The sequence below is a fragment of the Piliocolobus tephrosceles genome, chromosome 17 (genome assembly GCF_002776525.5).
Source record: "Piliocolobus tephrosceles isolate RC106 chromosome 17, ASM277652v3, whole genome shotgun sequence".
Taxonomy (NCBI): domain Eukaryota; kingdom Metazoa; phylum Chordata; class Mammalia; order Primates; family Cercopithecidae; genus Piliocolobus; species Piliocolobus tephrosceles.
Genome location: NC_045450.1, coordinates 72161495 through 72168615, shown reverse-complemented (window position 1 = coordinate 72168615; position 7121 = coordinate 72161495).

The following is a 7121-nucleotide window of genomic DNA, read 5'->3' as shown; positions in this document are numbered from 1 at the left end:
CACACGCCACACACAGTGATATCACACATATACGTACCACATAGCACGTGCATACACACACCATGCACAAATCACACACCACACATAGATATCACACGCATATACACACATCACACATGCATACATACATCACGTACAAATACATACATATCACATACATACACACACCTAGACGTATACACACCACATACCACACGTCACACATGCCACATACATACATGCCAACGTACCACATGCATACGCACACATGCAGACCACATACCACACATGTGCCCCTACACACACATGCACACACACACAGGTAAGGGGTGTTCATTTGGCGTCAGGAGCTTGCTCACAGCTCCAGTGTGATGGGACACTTCCCACCCAGGCACTAGCTGCGTTTATGTCATTTACGTGATGGAGCCTTTCTTGGGATCCCCACCGACCTCAAAACACCAGGGTGGCTGGGCGCAGTGGCTCACGCCTGTAATCTCAGCACTTTGGGAGGCCGAGGTGGGCAAATCACAAGGTCGGGAGATCGAGACCATCCTAGCTAACGCGGTGAAACCCTGTCTCTACTAAAAATACAAAAAATTAGCCAGGTGTGGTGGCGGGCGCCTGTAGTCGCAGCTACTCGGGAGGCTGAGGCAGGAGAATGGCGTGGACCCGGGAGGCGGAGCTTGCAGTGAGCTGAGATTGCGTCCACTGCACTCCAGCCTGGGTGACAGAGTGAGACTTCGTCTCAAAACAAAACAAAAATCACCACCAGGGTGAAGACCTTCTCCAAGCGATGCCAGCCACTGTTTCCTGAGCGCCTGCGAGGCGTTTGCTAAGCACCATCTCAACGAATTCTCCCAGCCATGTTGTGAAGTAGATATTTTTATATCCATTTCACAAAGGAAGTGCTGGGGGCACTGAGGAGGTGAATTGCAAGCTTGGGGAGGGGAGTTTGGACACAGACACGCCGGGGAGACAGTCACGTGAAGACAGAGGCAGAGACTGGAGTGATGAGTCCACAAGTGGAGGACCCCCACGGTTGGCTAGCAGCCCTTGGAGGCTGGGAGAGAGACCCTCAGAGCCTCAGAAGGAACCAACTCTGCCAACACCTTGATTTCTGGCCTCCGCCTCCAGAACTCTAAGAGGATTAATTTCTGTTGTTTAAAGCCATCCAGTTCATGATCATTTGTTTACAGCCGCCCTAGGAAACTGTGTTTAAAAAAAAAGAAAAAGCAAAAAAGGGCCCAACGCAGCGGCTCACACCTGTTCCCAGCACTTTGGGAGGCTGAGGCAGGAGGATTGTTTGAGCCCAGGAGTTGGACACCAGCCTGGGCAACAAAGCAAGAGATTTTAAAACTTAGCTGAATGTGGTGGCACATACCTGTGGTCCCAGCTACTAGGGAGGATGAGGTGGGAGCATCTCTTGAGCCAAGGAATTCGAGGCTGCAGTGAGCTATGATCACACCACTGCATGCCATCCTGGGCCACAGAGCAAGACCCTGTCTCTTAACCAAACAAACAAAAAGCAGTTTTAATCTCTGACTGGCCACAAGCCTCACCACCCCCTATTTTATTATATCATCCAGTGTGACTCATTTACTTTTTGCCTGGCCCTCAAAGGCATTTATTTATTTAGTTAGTTAGTTAGTTGGTTTTTGTTGTTGTTATTTTTGTTTTGTTTTGTTTTGTTGAGACCAAGTCTTGCTCTCTCACCCAGACTGGAGACAAAGTCTTGCTCTGTCACCCAGGCTAGGGTGCAGTGGCATGATCTCAGCTCACTGCAACCTCCGCTTCCCAGGTTCAAGCAATTCTCCTGCCCCAAACTTCCAAGTAGCTGGAATTACAGGTGCCCGCCACCACACCAAACTAGTTTTTGTATTTTTATTACGGACGGGGTTTCACAATGTTGGCCAGGTTGGTCTTGAACTCCTGGCTCAGGTGATCTGCCCACCTTGGCCTCCCAAAGTACTGGGATTACAGGCATGCACTGCCGCACTTGGCCAATAAAAACTCTTAAAAATGAAGAGAAACATACAGCAAAAACCTGATAGAAAAAAGGGCAAAAACAGGCATCTTATTGAACAAGATATAAAAAATGGCATCCCCACCTAGTTCTCCGACCCTTCCAGAGACTTTGAGATGTCGTTGTAATTTAATAAAGCTGTTTTAGCTCAAGCTAGATATCATAGATTCTGTTGCTTCTAATTTATTTGGTGGGCACAGGCTATTTATAGAGATCAATCCACCTTGAATCATGAAGGCTTTCCAGCCTGCAGTACGTCCAAATGTTACTGACACCAGATCCTGAAACAGTTTTAAAAGAGGAATTCACAGACGTATTTTCAAGCAATTACAGTTTTATCCCAATGAGAATACTGCCTTCTAGAGTGACGACTTTGAAGGAGAGTTTTGGGTTTGGGTGAGCCCTGGTATGTTTGTTCAAAAACAGAGCTTTTAGAGTCACACCTCATCACCCAAACAATATGTTATATGCCTTTGGAATGTTTTTTTAACCCACACTTAAGTCTGGGAGTGTCTCATGTCTTGAGACTTCATTTCAAACAAAACAGTGATGGTAACGTGAAGATGATTCAGATGGCATTGGGAGGTTCTCCAGTTCTTCCATCTTCTGGATACTTCTCTGAATCCCACACAGGATCTAGAGGCGGCAGATCGGGTTTCAGCCTCTTGAAAAGTCCGGGGTAAGCAGGACTGCCTTTGGAAACTCTCAGCAGAGAAACAACCTGAATGCTCAACAAGAGGGGATTTTTTGAATAAATCATGCTACATCCAAACAAAGATTTGTGCTGCCCTTAAGAGCCATGATTTCGAATAGAGTCATGGATATGAAAAGACATTTGGGATGTATTGTTAAGTGAAAAAAATAGATTGCAAAATGTGGAGTGCCATCCTATTTTTGTGTCATATACTATTTTTTTGTGAAAGTATGTGTGCATAAATATATTTGAATACAAAAGTGTCTGGAAGAGTATCTTTTAGAGTTGGTTATGACTGGGAAGTGAGATGATTTGTGGCTTTTTATGTTGTTTCTTTAGCGAGGTATAAGCTGTTCATAAGGAACACGTATTGTGTCATAATCAGACAAAACAACACAGTCATTTACATGTTTTTTAAAATCCTCTATTTGCTTGAAAATACTCCAGAAAGAACATGTGTGTATGTTGGGGGTGGGGTGAGATAAATGGGTGAAATAAGAGTGGAAAAATGTCATCTTTGCTGAAGCTGGCCAAAGGGGACTATGAGAAATCACCATATGATTCTTTTGACTTTTGAGTATGTTTGCACATTTTCACAAGAAAAGGTGAAAACAAACAAGTAAAACCAAGGTCAGCAGTGAGTTCATCCTTGGCTTTCAGAGGATATCACAATTGCAGTGCAAGAAACACAGAAATATGAAAAACAAATATACAACAGAAATAAGGCTGCAAAACTTAACGCTAAGAACTCAGAAGCTATCAGCTCTGCTACCTCAGGCCAATAACAGCCTTATGAAGCCTCAGGTCCCCCAGCTGTAAAACGGGAGGAAACCCTTGTTGCGTGGCAGGCATGTGGTTCAGACTGAAAACTCTAATGACTACTGTGGTTGCTGTTGTTCAATCCATAGGCCCTGGAAGTCTGGAAGCAAGAGCTCCACACCCCAACAGTGGTTTCAAACTTTGCTGTGCACTGAGATGACCAGGGTTACTAGCAAAAATGCAGATTCCTGGCCGGGCACAGTGGCTCACACCTGTAATCCCAGCACTTTGGGAGGCCAAGGCCAGTGTATGGCTTGAGGTCAGGAGTTCGAGACCTGCCTGGCCAACATGATGAAACCCCATCTTTACTAAAAATATAGAAAATTAGCCAGGTGTGGTGGTGCGTGCCTGTAATACCAGCTACTCAGGAGACCCAGGCAGGAGAACAGCTTGAACCCAGGAGGTGGAGGTTTCAGTGAGCTGAGATTGTGCCACTGCATTCCAGCCTGGGTGAGAGTGAGACTCTGTCTCAGAAAAAAAAAAAAGAAAAAAGAATGCAGACTGCAAGGTCCTACCCTAGGGACCCTGACTCCATACTTGGGGCCAGGCCTAGGACCATCCACTTTAAATAAGATCCCAGGTCATTCCCACTGGGGAAATACTGCATCTAGCCCCACACCAAAGACACCCGGCTAAGCAGGTCTGCCATGGATAAAAACGCCTCGCTGTGCAGAAACCGCGGCTGGATGTTGTTCGGGGCTGATTGCCCATTTATGACTCTAGGTGAACTTTGTCTGCAGTCGTGGCTGGAAAAGCTGGCAAGCAACAGACACCTTTGCAAAAATAGCAAATAAACAATATATCACATTTGTGGCTTCCTCCTGGGAGGGGCAGAGTCTATGGGCAATTGACTTAGGGCAGAATCCAATTCCAGCGTGAACTAATTGTGTGGTCCAGGCGATGCCCTTGACCATTCAGCATCTGTATGATGGGAATTTTGATAGCAGTATCAGAAACAGCCCCACGAGGTTTTGGCAATGACACGAGGCTGTCAGGAACCAAGGCCTGGAGCCAGCACCCTATCAGGAAGTTTAGGGATTCACTGGATTTACGGCCTCCACGCTCAGGGTGCTGGGTCCCAAACCTCCTCAATCACAGGAAAGCAGGACTCAGGCCAAGGGAAGGAAGTGCACGTCACCGCTGGAGACCGCACACACCCTGGCAGCACCCCAGGGAGAGACAATTTCCTGCCACGCCAGGCTTCTCCGTGCACTTCCAGCCCCCATCACTTAAGGAGCCTCTGTCCCAGTCTGAGTCTTCTTTTGAGTCCTCTGTGTTGTCCTGCCCCTGGCCTGGCCTCCAGATCCCTCCTCTCGTGGGGTCCTAGGTCTGAAGGAAAAGCAAGATGGTGGCAGTCTGGGGGAAGCGCATGTGCTTGGGATCCTCATGGCCCATTTCTGGGCTTGGCCTGGTCACCTGCTGTAGTCGGTATCACTAATTCAGACCTAAGCAGTAACCCCAGGTGTGTCACGTCCTCCTTGTAAATTGTTTGTTTGGCGAATTTGTGGTGAACTCCAAGTCTCTCTCTCGCTCTCAAAATTAATACTATTGGAGTCATTTGTGCTTGATTGCAGCCCTGTGGAAGGGACAGCCCCCACTTCTCCCCGCGCCTCTTTGTGGTTATGTGTAGGGCAGTCACAGGAAACCAATACAATGGCATTTCCCCTACACATGAGTGTGGCTCTCAGTGCAATTCAGTTCGCAACGAATATTCCATCCCTGCCCTATAAGACCAGGCCTCAGGAAGGGCTTGGGGACCTCAGAGGCAAATGACATCCAGCCCTTCAACCCTGCACAACCACAGACCTCATACACCCAGTGATAACCAATTTGGCTGAATAGTACCTTAGACTGTGGGCTCCCCCTGGTGCTGGGCCCCCTCACAAGGAGGCAGGGCCCATCCTCCCGACCTAGCCTGAGCCTGAGTCCTCTCCCAACCTCCTCCCCAGCAATCTCAGCCTCTCCAGCAAGGCATGGGGCTGGTGTCCTTCAGCTGCCTGCCTCTCCAGAGGAGGAGAGGCGGCAGATGTCGAGGCAGAGGTGGAGAAAAGCTCCTGGCACGCTTGCAGCCGGGGTCACCTTGTGCACGGGCAGAGTCAGGGAAGGGGGAGACACTAGGTGCCCAGTGTGGAAAACCAGAATCTCGGGGCCAGGACCCAGAGAATGCTGGCGGGCCTGGGAGGTCAGCGTCTGCCCCCTCCCTCAGGCAGCCTGCCTGCTTCAGAGTGGGGAGTCCAGGTTGTCAGTTCTGTATGGTTGATAGACCTGGTCTCATTTGCCTCTGAGGCCCCCAAGGCCTTCCTGAGGTCTGGTCCTGTAGGGCAGGGATTTCATATTTGCTGTGAACTGGATTGAGTTGAGCCACACCGATATTTGGGGGGAAATTACATTGTTTCAGTTTCCCTGGCTGCCCTACAAATAACCACAACACGTGTGAGTGCAGGAGGGGTGGGGGTGGGGGTGGGGGTGGGGGGTGGGGTGAAAACAATAGCAACTCACCCTCTCATAGTTCTGGAGGCCAGGAGTCCAAAGTTAAGGTGTGGGCAGGGCCCTGTTCCCTCTGAGGCTCTAGGGGAGGGTCCTTCCTGTCTCTTGCAGCTTCTGGCAGGCCCAGGCACTCCTCAAGTCCAATCTCTGCCATGCTTGCACATAGTCTCCTTTCCCCTGAAGTCTCTGTGTGTTCTTTTCTGTAGTTTACAAGGACAGTCTCATTGCATGTAGGGCCCACCCTAATTCAGTATGATTTTATCTTGACTCTTACCTTAATTATATCTGCAAAGACCCTTTTTCCAAATAACGTCACATTCTGAGATTTGGGGTGGAGATGTACTTTGAGGGGACATGATTCAACCTTCTAAGCCATTAAATCACAAAGAGCACACAAGAAGGACCAAAAAGGCAGTGGGAAGTGGGGAGGACCTTGATCCAAGGACTTCCACAGCTCAGGCCTCCCTTGTTCCAGCCAGCAAGGGCTTTCCATGAACACCTTTGACTTCCACTGCTAGCCAGGATGATGGGTTCCTGGCTCCCTTCTACAGATGAGGAAACTGAGGCTCAGAGGCCTTTGAATGCACAGCCAGGTTCACACAGTCAGCCAGAGCTGGGACTGGAGCTCACTTGATACCAAAGCCTGGGGGTTTTACAGTCAGCTCAAGCTGGATTGAATAAGCCCCACCTCCACCCCCAGCACTGATAAGGTTCCAAGATCCTTCTCCCAGGAGCTTGCTTTAATCAATAAGAAATGAAGGTATTGAACTATCTTTTCTTTTTTTTCTGAGACAGAGTCTTACCCTGTCACCCAGGCTGGAGTGCAGTGGTGGGATCACTACTCACTGCAACCTCCTTTTCCTGGGCTCAGGCAATTCTTCCACTGCAGTCTCCCAAGTAACTGGGACTACAGGCACCTGCCACCACACCCGGCTAATTTTTGTATTTTTTATAGAGATGGGGTTTCGCCATGTTGCCCAGGCTGGTCTCAAACCCCTGGGCTCAAGGGATTTAGCCTCTTTGGCATCCCAAAGTACTGGGATTACAGATGTGAGCCTCTGAGCCCAAACTGTCTTGATGTTCATGTTCTTTCACTACCTCAGATTATGGATTTTGGAA